Genomic DNA, 16,223 nt, shown 5'->3' on the forward strand with positions numbered 1-16,223 from the left:
TAAGATTCTTGATGAGAAACGTTTGAATCCCAGGATGGGCCTCGATAATGAGCTTTAGTTTGACACACACTGTCTCACTGTCTCTGAGGACACACACTGTCTCACTGACTCTGAGGACACACACTGTGGTGGAAACCTCTGACATCACTACTCAATAGAAACACATGGACCTATCTTCAGGAAGCTGACTGAGTGCATCTGGTGTTTTGGTGACAGGATGAGTCTGGAGAGATTGAGATGTTCTGGGTGAGTTAGAGATCAACTGAACCAACCAGACGTTGATTTAAACTTCCTTAACCGTCCCTTTAAGAGAGTGTGCACCACACAACAGTGGAGAGTCACTGTGGTCAGTGGGCGGAGCTTTTATACGGGTTGATCTCCAACTTAACCTGGAGCAGGTTAGCCGTTCATCAGAAGTTACCATGGTGATTTACCTCGTTAAGAAGTGGACGAGCTTCGTAGGACTGAAAAAACTAAACCTGAAGTTAACCTGATAACCACAAATCCTGCTTGGTAGCACAGACCCTGGATCTGTACTGTGATACTGACTGTGTTTAGTAAAATACTGATGAAAGCAGCATGGACTGACTCCAACCATCTACTGACCTCAGAGTCTCCAGTCGACAGCCTGAACTCTGCTTTAGATCAAGCAGCTCCTTCACTCCTGAGTCCTGCAGGTTGTTTCTTCTCAGATCCAGTTCTCTCAGAAGAGAGGGGTTTGACCTCAGAGCTGAAGCCAGAGAAGAACAGCTGATCTCTGACAGTCTGCATCTCTTCAACCTGAATAAAGGATAAAACTTAACTGTAAATTAAACGGAGTTCATGTGTGAAAATAACATACAAATATTCATGTGAGCACAGACTCATAACATGGAAGATAAATATGAAATCAGACATGTTGGACTAAAAACGAGTCCTGATTCAGTACAAATAGATTATTTGGACCCGGTCTCTGTCCTGCAGATCAGTTTAGGAAATCAGAACTAAACTCAGATGTGTTTTAACAAGTAGCTGAATATTTAAAATGTCACAGATTAATCAATTCATGAATTCAAGTTATGTATGAAGAGGAATTATGTTAAATTAGAATTAAATGAGATCAATTGTGTATAAATGCTGTTTTATAGATATGAGATCTACAAAAGTGAACTGACCTCAGAGTCTCCAGTCGACAGGTTGGACTCTGTAGAAAACCACACAGCTCCTTCACTCCTGAGTCCTGCAGGTTGTTGTTACTCAGATCCAGTTCTCTCAGATGAGAGGGGTTTGACCTCAGAGCTGAAGCCAGAGAAGAACAGCTGATCTCTGACAGTCTGCAGCTCTTCAACCTGGATAAATATAACAATAATAAACTTTATTGATATAGTACTTTTTAAAAACAGAGTTTACAAAGTGCTTTGACAGCAAAGCAAGAAAAGTAAATAAAGACTTGAACCCATAAAAGCAGTAAAATGACAATAGAGATAAATGAACAAGCAAATAAAAGGTGAAAATGATAAAAAAACAGTAAAAACACAACATCACATAAAAGCAAGTCTATAAAAATGGGTTTTAAGAAGTGATTTAAAAAGAGTCACTGACTCTGCCTTATCTCCTCAGGGCAGCTGCCGAGCGGCCCTGATGGTAAGAAACGGTCACGGTTTAGTTTCCAACCTGGACTTTGGAACAGCAGGATCCACCTGAGGATCTAAGGCTGCGCGCAGGAACATACGGGCTCAATAATTCTGTGATGTAGTTTGGGGCGATGCTTTAAAAGTGATCAGTAAAATCTTAAAATCAATTCTAAAACGGACAGGGAGCCAATGGAGAGAAGCGAGGATCTGGGAGATGTGATGTTGCCGTTTAATACCAGTGAGAAGCTGCTGCGTTCTGAACTGGTTGGAGGCAGGAGAGTGACTTTTGGCTTCTTCCAGAGAGGAGGGAGTTACAGTCATCCAGTCTAGAGAAGACTAGTATAAAGTATAAAGGATTAAACTAAACTGTAAATTAAACTGAGTCCATGTGTGAAAATAAATGACTTTGACTAAACATCACTGTCTCTGTTTTCAGACCTGAAGTCTGAGTCAAGTTGTTCTGGACATTTTCTGGAACTTTTCCTTTCAGCCTCCTAATAAAGTTTCTGAGTGAGTCCATGTGAGAATAGAGCAGGTGAATGTCCAGAGGATTCACAGAGAGCGAGTGGACGTGTTGAGGACACAAACACGTGACGGACGTGAAACTGGAAGAACAAATATCTCAGGATGAAGCAGAGGAGCCAAACACGTAGAAGACGAAGACGTCAACTTGGAAACACAAGGAGATTCCAGAGCTTTTGGTGATGAGGGCCGACGCCGGTGTGGATGAGCTGTAAACAACAACACTGATCTTTCCACAGCAGAGTTTATACGTCATGTCCGGCCTCCTGCTGCTCCACCCGTTCTTCATATGTGAAAGTCAACTCCAGAAAATGTCCAGACACTATTTTACAGAGTTCATGACTGAAAACAGCTTGAAAGTCCTCGCGTCCTCGGGGTTGAGTTGTTTGTAATATGTAACTTCACCACTAGATGTCTCTAAATATCTTGCTGGACATGTTCAGGAGTCGTACACGTGAACAAGTGGACTACGTTCACATGTACGACACCTGGAGACGTCACTAACTCTTTCACAGTGAACCTGTAACTTAACATAACTTAACGTAACCATGGTTATCATGGAGATATGTGTTTTGGCTCCGCCCCTCGTCTGAATGTTCCCACATGTTCCTGTTGCTGTGAACGAGTCGGACCCGGACAATCTCCTGCTGCTGCTTCAGCTCCAGAAAATGTCCGACCCACTTTTCTGACCATGTTCCACAGTTGATGTGTGCAAAGGGCGAGCAGTTCTATGATCATGTTTTCTTGAAGTGGCGATGATCTGAGCAGCAGTTTGACCAGTTGAAAGTGGTGCAGCCTGAGGAGCCTGAGGAACACGTGTGTACTACCCGTGTAAGTCCTGAAACCAGAGGAAGGGTTTCATGTTTGAAATGATCCCAGAACACGAACGCAGCACGCTGTCATGTGGTCAGTCCACAGGACCACCGGGACAAGTCCTGGTTAGCTTCCACAGAAACATTACATGGACACATTGTCCAGCATTGGATTGTTTCTCTGTCAGTAAAACTTCAGTCACATTGAGCCTGACTCGGTCCTCAGCTCATTCTACAAACATCTCTCAGCTCAGTATCAATGTTCACTGTTAGGAACACATGTTCTGCACTTTGACCTTCAAGCTCCAGTGTGGAAGATTCAGGTGAAAGGATCCATTGTTAGAAACTGAAGAGAAAAGAATCCTGGAGATGTTTTCACTAGTTTCATCTAAACTGTACAAATTGTTGTTTTCTTTACTTTAGAACGAGACATTTAAGTTTTAACTACATTATATTTACATACTTTATATTTACATCAGGAGCGGGTCCTCTCTACAGAGGCAGCCATGTTTTTTTACAGTAGCCCAAACTGGACAAACTAAACCTTTTGAGTTTCTATGACAAGTGAAGCTACCACAGGTTCTGTTTCATGTCTGGAAGGGGAGGGTGAGGTGAGGGGTGTTCAGCTGCAACATGACACTTCACCACTAGATGCCACTACATTCTACACACTGAACCTTTAACATGAAATCATGATGTCTGACCTCAGAGTCTCCAGTCGACAGGTTGGACTCTGTAGAAAACCACACAGCTCCTTCACTCCTGAGTCCTGCAGGTCATTTAGTCTCAGATCCAGTTCTCTCAGATGAGAGGGGTTTGACCTCAGAGCTGAAGCCAGAGAAGAACAGCTGATCTCTGACAGTCTGCAGCCCCACAACCTGAATAAAGAATAAAACTTAACTGTAAATTAAACTGAGTTCATGTGTGAAAATAACATACAAACATTAATGTCAGCACAGACTCATAACTTGGAAGATAAATATGAAATCAGACATGTTGGACTAAAATCGAGTCCTGATTCAGTAAAAATATATTATTTGGACCCGGTCTCTGTCCTGCAGATCAGTTTAGGAAATCCAGAACTAAACTCAATGTTTTAACAAGTAGCTGAATATTTAAAATGTCACAGATTAATTAATGAATGGATTCAACTTATGTATGAAGAGGAATTATGTTAAATTAGAATTAAATAAGATCAATTGGGTATAAATGCTGTTTTATAGATATGAGATCTACAAAAGTCAGTCAGTGAACTGACCTCAGAGTCTCCAGTCGACAGGTTGGACTCTGTAGAAAACCACACAGCTCCTTCACTCCTGAGTCCTGCAGCTTGTTGTTACTCAGATCCAGTTCTCTCAGATGAGAGGGGTTTGACCTCAGAGCTGAAGCCAGAGAAGAACAGCTGATCTCTGACAGTCTGCAGAGACTCAACCTGGATAAATAAATAAGAATATTTGAATGTGTCCTCCTGTTGTTGTGGATCGTCATCATGTCAACACAGACTCTCAACATGCTGCTGACCTCAGTCCAGTCTGTGACCTGAAGATAAATATCAGATCAGACATGTTGGACCATTGTTTCATTCATCACCTTCTTCTCTGTGTGTTTGGTCACTGAGCAGGTTTGTGTAATTAAACACTGTTTAAAGTAGGGATGGCTCCTGACAGTCACTTCCTGTTTGTTTCTATACATATCAACTGTCCAACGTGTTTCAATAACAATGTGTCTTATTTTGAAAACCTGAGGAGGACGAGTGCTCGGCCTCAGTCCACATGTTATTTACTGACACTTTCTTAGTGATCAGGAGCAGGTGAGTGCAGGTGAATGGAGTTGATGAGGAGGACGTGACTGACAGGCTGGGTGAGGGACAGATGACTGAGCGACAGTGAGCAGAGCAGAACTGAGACAATTTAAATAAATAATGACCGAATAAGAAAGAAAGTTGGAAAAGTGAAAAAGGATTTAAGGACCTCAGAGTCTCCAGTCGACAGTTTGGACTCTCCAGTCCAGAACACAGCAGCTTCACTCCTGAATCCTGCAGCCTGGTTCCACTCAGATCCAGTTCTCTCAGATGTGAGGGGTCTGACTTCAGAGCTGAGGCCACGACTTCACAGTGAGTCTCTGAGAGTCCACAACCACCGAGTCTGTAATTAAAGAAAATATCTGTTAGAATAAAATCAGAAAACACAACATTCATACAAAACGTGATCATGTGACCCTCACCCTGGTAAATCCCCTTTTTGCCTCATGAACATGTTAAAAACTCCTCAAGAGAATCCTTTCAGATTTGGTACAAGCGTTCATTCAGACTGACAGAGGAACTCATTAGATTCAGGTGGTCAAAGGTCAAAGGTCAAGGTCACACAACATGTTTCTGGCCTCTTGAACATGATGTCTCAAGTCTGTCTTTAGGGATTTCTTCACATTTTGACCAGTTGGACTCAAAGATAAACTGATTAGATTTCAGGTGGTCAAGGTCAAAGGTTACAGTGACCTCATATTATTGTGTGAATGCAACATGTCAGGTGAACTGGAGGGACTGACACTGCACTGGTTGGTGGTGGCGTACAAACGCAGGGTGGGAATTCTAGTTTGACCAGAAAGAAGAATAAACGATATTTCTAGTTCTGCTTCTTCAGTTTAAAGGAACAGTCAGTGATTCTCATCCTAAACACAGAGAAGCTGTGATTTATCTGATTAATCATCATTTCTAAATGCATATAAACATATAACAGTTTCATTAAGCAGGAATGAAATTAATATAATTATTTAAAAATATATATATATATATTTTTAAATAATTCTCATCCTAAACATATAACAGTCAACCTAACAAATGGATCTGTAGTGTTTGTTAGGGTAGTGTTGGGACCTGTTTTTTTGTGAGACAACACTTCGGTATCACATGTTCAGTCAAAAGCCTGAAGCTCCCATCAACGTCACACAGAGGTGTGAAAACCCCCCCAGGGACACAGGTTTCAACTCCCATTGGTCACTCTGGACCCCATGACCTGTGAGGTCACCGGGCCAATATAAGGCCTGTTCCTCCTCTTCTGTCTCTTCTGCCTCTTCCTACAACCTTCCACAGGAGGGAAGGCTGTCGAGCCTCTTCTCCAGCTCACATCTTCTCTTCCCATCCAACTCTTCGAGAGGAGCACAAAGGTTCAGCTTCCAGCTCATCTCACCAAGGAAACCTCCTCGCCCTCCAAGCTCTACCAACCTCCTAGCAGCGACTCGATGTCCTGCTTGCAAACTTCAACCAGCAACTGAGCTACACAGCTCAACAGAATCACTAAACCAGCCAGAAGACTTCACAAAACTTCGAACTGCACAGCAACATCCTTTTTCTCCTTTTCACGGACAGGTAACACAACTGAGCTTAATAATTATACTAGGCTAAGCAAGACTGTTTATTCGATTCTGTGTGATGTTTATAAGTTTGATTTGTGGTGTTGTGATATTTTGGGTACAAGTTATTGAGAAAGTAATGTTAGTCTGTTATGCTCTTCACAGTCTTTTGTTGCATCCAATCTAGTAACTTCCTCTAATTTGGCACACACACAGACACACGCATAACTCTTCACCTCATTATCCCTACAGGTCGTAAACATTCCAATAGGTAAGGGTGTTATCTCTTTGGCCAGCCGCCATTTTGGAAGCACACAGACACACAGCCACACACACGTATACTCATATACACATCTTTGTTTAGTAATTACACTGTTAGTAATTTGTGTTTTTATACTTTATTATATTCATAATAAATGTTTTACTTTCACAAATGCTTTTTTATTAATGTTGCATAAGTGAATTTTGCCAACCTCTACACTGTCAAGAACTCCATATCCTTCATCCTTCAGCTAACTATCTATATGGTAATTTTGGTTATAGTTATTAATTTAATTGTTAATCAGAGTTCCAAATTTGTAGTGAGTACTTTTATGAGACTTATTCAATAAATTGGCTATCTTTTCCCTTCCTTTGAAGGGTGGTGCCCCAAGGTAACTTTAATCAATTAAAGTTATTATTTAATATTAATAATAAAATATTAATATTTAATATTTTATTTTGATAACCAACAGCTGCTTTCTTTCTTGTTCCTTTGTCTCTTTTATTTTCTGATTCACAGACTTTACGTTTGATTTCCTGACATATTGAACATCACTTCTCCAGCTGTCACTCACTTCCACTATGTTTACAGAACAAGGACTAAACCATTAGTTCGTAGGGGTGAGACAGGTGACCTCAGGCCTTCAGTCAATCAATCCATTTAGTCAACCAGTTTCATTAAGCACTTAGAAATGAAATGAATATAATTAATTATTAATATATATATTTTAAATCATTAAGGCTTTTCAAGGAACCCCCTCCTGCACACACACACACACACACACACACACACACACACACACACACACACACACACACACACACACACACACACTCCAGCCAGTAGCCACTTCTCCTTTAGCGGTCTCAGGGGCCTGGAGCCAATCTCAGCTGACACTGAATCTCAGTCTCCAATCAACCTAACTCCGATCTACATGTCTTTGGGTTTGTGGAGGAAGCTGGAGAACCCAGAGAAAACCCTGCAGACACCAGGAGAACCTCCTCCTCACAGAAAGGCTGCACTAACAGTGTTGACCACTGCAACACCATGCTGCCCCAAACAATGAGAACCATTTAACACTGAGTGGATTTGAAGAACGACTCATCTCCACTGATTGAACATGTTATTGATCATGTCTGGACTCACAGAGCCTTCCTGCAGTTCCTCACAGCTGGGATCAGTCTCTGTCGACCCTGGTATGATGTGTTGAACTTCTCCAGGTCCAACTCATCCAGAACCTCCTCTGACATCTGCAGCATGTAGGCCAGAGCTGAGCAGTGGATCTCAGAGAGTTTCTCCTTTGATCTGTTCTTTGACGTCAGGAACTGTTGCATCTGCTGATGAACTGAGTGGTCGTTCATCTCAGTCAGACAGTGGAAGATGTTGATGCTTCTGTCAGGAGAAATGTCATCACTCTGCATCTCCTTCAGGTTGTTGATGACTCTCTGGATGATCTCTGGATTGTTCTCTGTCCGACCGAGCAGGCCTCCTAAGACTCTCTGGTTGGACTCAGACTGACGTGAAGGAAGCGAACAAACAGGTCCAGATGACCATTTGTACTGGTGAGGGATTTCTCCATGGTTCTCTTCAGGAGGTCATCCAGGGAGAAGGTACTGTCTGTGTTCCCATATGTTCCCAAGAAGTTGTTGAGTTCTTCTGTGTTCCTCTTGGTGTAACAGTGGAACATGTAGACTGCAGCCAGAAACTCCTGAACGCTCAGATGAACAAAGCAGTAGACTGATTTCTGGAAGATCACACACTCTCTTCTGAAGATCTCAGTACAAACTCCTGAGTACACCGAGGCCTCGGTGACATTAAGACCACACCGCTCCAGGTCTTCTTGGTAGAACATGATGTTTCCTTCCTCCAGATGTTTAAGTGCCAGCCTCCCCAGCTTCAGGAGAACGTCCCTGTCAGCCTCCGTCAGCTGCTGTGGTGTCGTCTCATGTCCCTCACCGTACTTGTTGTTCTTCCTCTTTGTCTGAACCAGCAGAAAGTGTGAGTACAGGTCAGTCAGGGTCTTGGGCAGCTCTCCTCTCTGGTCTGTGGTCAACATGTGCTCCAGAACCGTAGCACTGATCCAGCAGAAGACTGGGATTTGACACATGATGTGGAGGCTCCTGGACGTCTTGATGTGTGAGATGATTCTGCTGCACAGCTCTTCATCACTGAATCTCCTCCTGAAGTACTCCTCCTTCTGGGCGTCAGTGAAGCCTCGTACTTCTGTGACCCTGTCAACACATGTAGGAGGGATCTGATTGGCTGCCGCAGGTCTGGAGGTTATCCAGACGAGAGCCGAGGGAAGCAGATTCCCCCGGATGAGGTTTGTCAGCAGCACGTTGACTGATGACCTCTGTGTGACATCAGACACAAGCTTCCTGTGGTTGAAGTCCAGAGAAGGTCTGCTTTCATCCAGGCCGTCCAAGATGAACAAAGGTTTACAGACAGCGAGCGTCTCGGCCGTGAGCTTCTGTAACGCTGGATGGAAAACACGGAGCAGCGTGAGAAGACTGTGCTGCTGGTCTTTCACCAGGTTCAGCTCCCTGAACGAAAGCACAGTCAGCAGACCCACATCTTGGTTTTCTAAACCCTCTGCCCAGTCCAGAGTGAACTTCTGCACCGAGAAGGTTTTTCCTAACGCCAGCCGTTGGTCAGGACGACTCTGATGCTGCTCTGCTGGTCAGTTGAGGCTTTAAAGATGTCGTGGCACTTGATGGGAGTGTCGTGGAGGCTCTTCATCTTGGAAGCCGTCTCAAGCTGCCTCACCTCATGTTGAGTATTAACCTCTTCACTCTGTCCCTCTGTGATGTAGAGCTCAGTGTAGATCCTGTTGAGGAGGGTTCTACTTCCTGTTTCATCAGTTCCTTCAGTCACTTGTTCACATCTCCTCCTCACACTGAGCTTATGTTCATCTAAAACCTCCTGCAGACCACAAGCTGCTGAAAGACAAGAAACAATGTCAGAGACAGAGAATCTGAGAATCTGCTGACTGTTTTCATCAGATACAGAAAAACTACAGAAAATAAAAGCTTTTTAACTTTGTGCTTTTATAACGATGTTAAATGTTGATGCTGTATGAAGGAACAAAATAAAACAACCTGTGCTGTTGTCAGAAGTGAAGACATCAGCAGACACATGTACAGTGCTGCTCTGACCGGCTGTCTGAGCTCCAGCTCCTGTTCTGGATCTTTTTCCACACTGGGGACAGGAGGAGTCTCCTGAAGAACCAGACTGGTCCCAGTACGAGGTGATGCACTGTCTGCAGAACCAGTGTCCACAGCTGGTGGAGACTGGATCCTTCAGGACGTCCTGACACGAAGCACAGCAGGACGACTGCTCCTCCTCAGAAACATGACTCCTCTTCCTCTCCCTGTGAAGACATTTCCTGATAAGTCACATGTCCCAGTCACAGGTTGTCATTACTTCTGTCAAGGAGGTTTTGTTTTCACCCAGTATGTTTGTGTGTTGGTTGTTTTGTTCGTTAGTGGGATTACAAAAACCACTGAACAGATTACCAGTAAACTTGGTGGAAGTATGTGGTTTGTGAACCAGAACGGGGGTTCACAAACATGTTTTTATTCAGAACACATCATTCACTGGTTCATTCTCTGAGGATTCAGTTTGCAGGTTCACATGTTTGTAGCAGGTCTCTTACTTTGTGTGTGAGGGTCCAGGTTCATTACTGAAGTTTGGAGGCTCAAACATGGACCGGTCACTCTTCAGAGACACACAGCTGAACCCTGGAGACTCTGCTCTGTCCTCCTCTTCCTCCTCATAACCACTCATCTTCAGTCTGAGAGGAAAAACACTGTGAGGTCAAACACACACAATGAAGCCAGGTACGTAAACTCAGTGTTTCTTCAAATATAACTGGCTTCAGTAAGTTTTTTTGATAAATCAACTACATTAAAGTGAATTAATACAAGATCATGAAGTTCACGTGTCCTTCAACACCCTGCCACTAGGAGAAGGAAACTCAACATCTAGTGTTAATGTCATAAAGGCTGGAAATGAATTACAGATCTTTATAGACAGTAACACTGAGAGCACATCAGTCAGCAGCTTGAAGCAGCACTCTGTATCTCCACCCAGTTCTATGGCTTTGTGCCCAAATGAACGTCAAACACAAGCTCTTCAACTTTATATTCACTTTAAAACTCACACAAAATCAGTATAAAGTTAAAAAACTACATTTATAGTGTTGTTATATAGTACAGATGTTTTAGATTTATGTTTATATATATATATATATGTGTACCTGTGTCTGCAGGTCGATGTCTCTCACTCCTCAGCCAGTGAGTCCAGAGCTTTACTGGGATCCACAGTGAAGACTCTCCACAGGTTGGTGACCACTGCTGTAACGTATGATTCTGAAAACACGTTCTGTTATTAAACACTTGATGAACAGACGTGATGAAGATAAAACATGAAACTGTGAGTTAACTCTGTTAATTAGTCCTTTGAAGGCTCTTTGTTCCACAGCTGCTGTTCACATCTGTCTCTGGGGATCCGATCACATGAAACTACGTCTGTCACCAGGTGTGAACTGACAAACTTAGAGTCGTGTGATCAGCAGACGGATGTTAACAGCAGGTGTGAGAGTGTGACAGTAAAACTTTCAGAAAGTTGTGTTCACACTCACCTGCTCACTTTTCTTCCTTCTGCTCATCCCAGTGAAAATGGAGTCTGACACCTCCCTGTTCTCAGGCTCCTCCACCGGGTTGAACCAGTTCAAAGTCCAGTTCACAGTTAATTTTTATTGGGATTATGATGTAGATAACAAACTTACGATCACACACACACACACACACACAGATTATTATTCTGCAGAAACCGATTTACTGTGATCAACTGAAACGTGAGTATTTAACGTCACATCTGCATTTGAAGAGCAGCTGTTTAAAGTAGCATTACGTCTCCTCAAGCTCTTTATTCAGAGTATTGGTGTTAATGTGTTACAGTGAAAACTAAACTTGTCGGCTACATTCAGTTTTTACATCGTTAATCTTTGGCAGATTTTACTGAATCTGTCATTCGTGTGTTAAATAAGTGGACATGCAGAATAATGTTTGTTTATCACATGAAAATAAATTATAGGAAGTGTAACTTTACTAGAATAGACAGTCACATAGAGAACCTGAGGCTGATGTCCACCTATTTCCTAAGATGAAGTGAAGTGATTATGATCTGATGAACTTTGAAGTAATAAACTTTTATTTTTACCATGTAACATGAGACAGAAGTGGAATCCAACCAGACTGAACACTGAGTCATCACTTCAACACTGACTCCAGGTACAGACCTGTTTTCATAACTTACTAACAATCAAAGCAAAGGATTGCACATAATACATAATGCATTAAATGATATATGCAATACTATTAATGTGGAAGAACTCCATACTGCACATTCATTGTCTTGGTAGTGCACAGTTTAATACAAAACCATATTCAAATACATAGTTGAATATCCACAGAAAAGAAGGACACAAACTTTGTTTATAAGTAACACTTCCTCTACAATAATACCATACTTTTATGTTTCCTGTCATTTTATTAGGGACGGACGAGCCTGAAGGACGCAGCTGTGCTGACCGTGTTCTGTCTCTTATGGCAAAGAAGAAAAATAAAACACAGGTCCTCTTTAGTTAAGGGAGGAAAACATGAAGTGTTGTGCAGATGAAGCTGGTGCAGGTCGTCCTCATGTTGACCAGCCTGAAGCTGCTGATCTCCACCATGTTGCTGCTGCCACAGTGGATGCTGAGGACATCAGGTGCTGCAGTGCTTCATGTACTGAAAAGAAGAAACTCACTATAAAGGATGTTTTATGTTGTGTATGTTCCAGCAAAGACTGGTTCTTACAGTTTATTCTGTGTTCAGCAGGTGGAAGCTCCACAGATTTCAGACAGAACCGATGTACTGGGCTCTGGGTTTGTACCCTCATGGTTAAATGCACATATTGTAAGTCACTTTGGATAAAAGCATCAGCTAAATGAAATGTAATGTGCTGAAAGAAATAAAACATTGTACAAATAGATAAAATGTCTTTCTACCTCATCTGTAATATTCAAGGTGATAATCTCTCACAGAGCTGTTGATAACAGTCCACATCAAGTCTCTCCACTTCTCTCAGTGTGAAAACATAATTATACAATAAATATGAGAACCAACAGTGGTGTGTGGAGATTATAATCTTATCTAAACTGTCTAATTCACTGTAAATTCCATAACAGGCTAAATAAACAAGGTGGCAATAGTAATGGTGGTTATACCAGCCTGTATCAGAACATGCAACTTACACATGTAGCGTATTCATATTAACTTATTAACTTATTAAAATTAAAATCAAGTCACAACCAAACACACGACTCTGTAGTAGTGTAGTTAATTTGCTTCAATCTGTTCATCACACGTGTTAAATAAACGGTAACTTTATAACAATTACATATTAAAACCACTTGAGGCATATAAGCATATGATTATGATAATAGATAAAGCAATAGGTTTTGTTGTTGTGTAGTTTCAAGGTTACTTACCTCTCGTGAGTTCGTTGGAAAGATCGCGACCATCCTGAAGCAGCAACACCGCAGCGCTAGCCGGTTAGCAGGAGCAGGTAGCATGTAGCCTAGCTCCTTAGCCTGAGCTAACCAGGTAACGTTGAGCTCTGTGGGCGTGGCTCAGCTGTCAGTCTTCACTCGCGCTCCTCCTCTTTGCCCATTTATTGGTTAGCCAGGAACTAGGAGGAGTCAGCACCGGCAAGATGGCGCCGGGTGAACGCCTACTACTAGCCTCATTTTCACTCTTCAGAAACCAACGGGTGACGTCACGGACCCTACGTCCATCTATATATACAGTCTATGGTCTTCATCTGTGATTAAAGGAATCCTCATTTGATAGGAATCCTCCTTTGATCAACTTCAGTCATACTAGTGTAGAATGACACAGATCATAGGAAATTAGCTCACCTATTTAAGAGAAACATTTGTCAGTGGAACCAGACACGACGACCGTGAGCCAACGTCAGACACACGAGAAACTTCTCTCCAGTGACTTTCGACCAAGACAAGAGAATACTCTACAAAAACTTTTGTACACAGCTACAGAAGAAAGTACTCGACAGGAACCTTCTTGCTACACTGCAGCACCTGTTAATCGACATGGAGAGGATCAACAGCTCAGGAGATGAGCCACACAAGTGCAACTTGAGCAAAATGCTCTGCCGAGAACTCAAGGACTCGCATAGGGAGATCCAGGAGCTGGTGGCTGAAAACGCCCGTCTGAAGGAGCTGGAGGCTGAAAGCGCCCAGCTGGAGGAGCTGGAGGCTGAAAGCGCCCATCTGAAGGAGCTGGAGGCTGAAAGCGCCTGGCTGAAGGAGCTGGAGGTAGTAAACGGCCGACTGGAGGCTGAAAATGCCTTGCTGAAGGCTGAAAGCGCCCATCTGAAGGAGCTGGAGGCTGAAAGCGCCCGGCTGAAGGAGCTGGAGGTAATAAACGGCCGACTGGAGGCTGAAAATGCCTTGCTGAAGCAGCTGGAGGCTGAAAGCGCCCGTCTGAAGGAGCTGGAGGCTGAAAGCGCCTGGCTGAAGGAGCTGGAGGTAGTAAACGGCCGACTGGAGGCTGAAAATGCTTTGCTGAAGGCTGAAAACGCCCGGGTGAAAGACCTGGAGGCTGAAAACCAACGGCTGGAGAAGCTGAGGGCTGAAAACGCTGCTCTCAAATTGCAGATCACCATGACAAATATTTCCAGGGGAGAAGAGAGGAAGAAGATGGGCGAGAAGTTGGAGTCTTCTGCCTCACTTCTGTTGAAGTCCAAAGGCGACGTGACCAGCTTGATTCAGCTCGTGGAGTCTGAAAAAGCCAAAGAGAAGGAGCTGGAGAAGGAGCTCAGGAACATGCACATGAGGCTTAAAGTAAAAGAGGTCGAGGTCGTCTCCCTGAATGCAGACCTGAAGCTCCAGGAGGACAAGCTGCAGCAATACATCCTCAAAAATGAGGGCAGGTCCGAGGAAATAGAGGAGCTGCAAAAAAAAAATAGAGCCTTAGATGAAAGGTGGTCCACCGAGCACAAGGAGTCCCTAGAAAAGGAAATCAAGCTGGAGGACGACATCAAACTCCTGATCCAGCAGAACATTGTGCTTCAGGTACCATTACACCAACTCATTCTGATTGAATAATATTGGATTGTTGATTTGTTTCCGATTCAGACTTTGAAAAGAAAAGAGTGAAACTTATGTTGTCTCTGTCTTTTCAGGAACAGGCCTTGAGGACCGACAGCTACAAGGAGAGGGTCAAGAAGGAAAAAAGGAGAAGAAAGAAAGAAGAAGAGGAGAAGGAGAGAGAGGATGAAGAAAGAAAGAAGAAGGAGGAGGAGATGAAAAAGGAAAGGAAGAAGGATGAGGAGATGAAAAGAAAGAAAGGAAGAAGGAGGAGGAGATGAAAAAGAAAGAAAGGAAGAAGGAGGAGGAGATGAAAAGAAAGAAAGGAAGAGAGAGAGAGAGGAGAATGAGGAGAATGAGGGACGACGAGGAGGAGGTTCCCTGTTTTCTCTTCAACTTCAAACCCTCCTAATCTCCTCTCCCATCCTTTCTCTCCCTCTGCCCTGTCAATCATCCCTCATCCCAGCTCCCCACTACCTTACACCTTAACCCCCTCCTCACCCTCCATCTACCTGTATGTGTTAGAAAATAAAAAAGAAGGATCTATCATAACAGTGACCTTTCCTCTGTCTAGTGATTCCAGAAAGCTCTGTCAGTACGTGACTTGTATATCTCAAGAACTGTTCTTCTTATCAGCTACACACATGTTTATTCAAAGGCCGATTGAAGAGCAGTTTTTGTGACTGTTGTGATTTATTTTTTAATAAACTTTGAATAAACAGACAACCAGCGCTGTGGCTGATGTTTGGTCCACAATCAAAATGATGAAAACCAAACATTTATATGTAAAACCATAACGGGGGGGGGGCATGATGCACAAAATATCCTTGTTCGCAGATGATGTTCTTTTGTTTATTAGGAATCCAGTATCATCTCTTCCTGCTCTCATGCAACGTCTGAGGAACTTTGGGGAAATCTCCAGGTACAAGGTCAATGAGGGGAAATCAGAAGCAGTGATGATCACAGGAGACCGGCCCCGACAGTTAGACGGAGAGACGGAATTCAGACGGTCTAAAAAGGGCTTTAGGTCCTTGGGGGTCATTCTGACTCCTAACTCTTCTTCATCATACAAAGCTTATTTTGATAAACTCATTTCTCAGATAAGAAATGACCTAGAAAGATGGGGGAAGCTCCCCCTGTCTTTAGTGGGTAGGGTGGAGACCATCAGGATCAATGTATTGCCAACGATGCTGTTTCTCTTTTGCTCGCTTCCTATCACCGTCCCAGTGTCTACATTTAAATTCCTGGACAGGCTTATTTCTGAATTCATATGTCAGAATAAAAGGCCCAGATTAAGACTGAAAGTCCTTCACTCAGACAAAGAGAAGGGTGGCTTAGCATTGCCCCATTTCAGAAGCTACTACTGGGCATCACAACTTTGAATATTGGTCTCATGGATGAGGCTCGATATGGAAACAAAATGGGCACATATAGAACAAAGCTCTGTAACTAATATATCTATTTCGGCCCTCCCTTTCGTGGAGGCAAAAGTACGGTGAAAATTTAAGATT

General features: G+C 43.0%; 1 long non-coding RNA gene and 1 pseudogene across 2 annotated transcripts; both read right to left on the reverse strand.

The window, feature by feature from the left end:
• Nucleotides 1–1,204: 1,204 nt before the first annotated feature.
• The window catches only part of LOC118102208, an 80,975-nt pseudogene continuing 65,956 nt past the window's right edge, over nt 1,205–16,223 (reverse strand).
• LOC118102391 lies at nt 9,874–11,664 on the reverse strand. Of its 2 annotated transcripts, XR_007032347.1 has the most exons (4): nt 11,200–11,664; nt 10,816–10,927; nt 10,213–10,350; nt 9,874–9,927 (listed from the first exon to the last, which is right to left on the reverse strand). It is a non-coding gene; the product is annotated as an uncharacterized LOC118102391 (long non-coding RNA). The 2 variants fall into 2 exon arrangements; XR_004694680.2 differs by lacking the exon at nt 10,213–10,350 and having other exon boundaries at nt 9,894–9,927; nt 11,200–11,306.

This window comes from Hippoglossus stenolepis, chromosome 1 (genome assembly GCF_022539355.2).
Source record: "Hippoglossus stenolepis isolate QCI-W04-F060 chromosome 1, HSTE1.2, whole genome shotgun sequence".
Taxonomy (NCBI): domain Eukaryota; kingdom Metazoa; phylum Chordata; class Actinopteri; order Pleuronectiformes; family Pleuronectidae; genus Hippoglossus; species Hippoglossus stenolepis.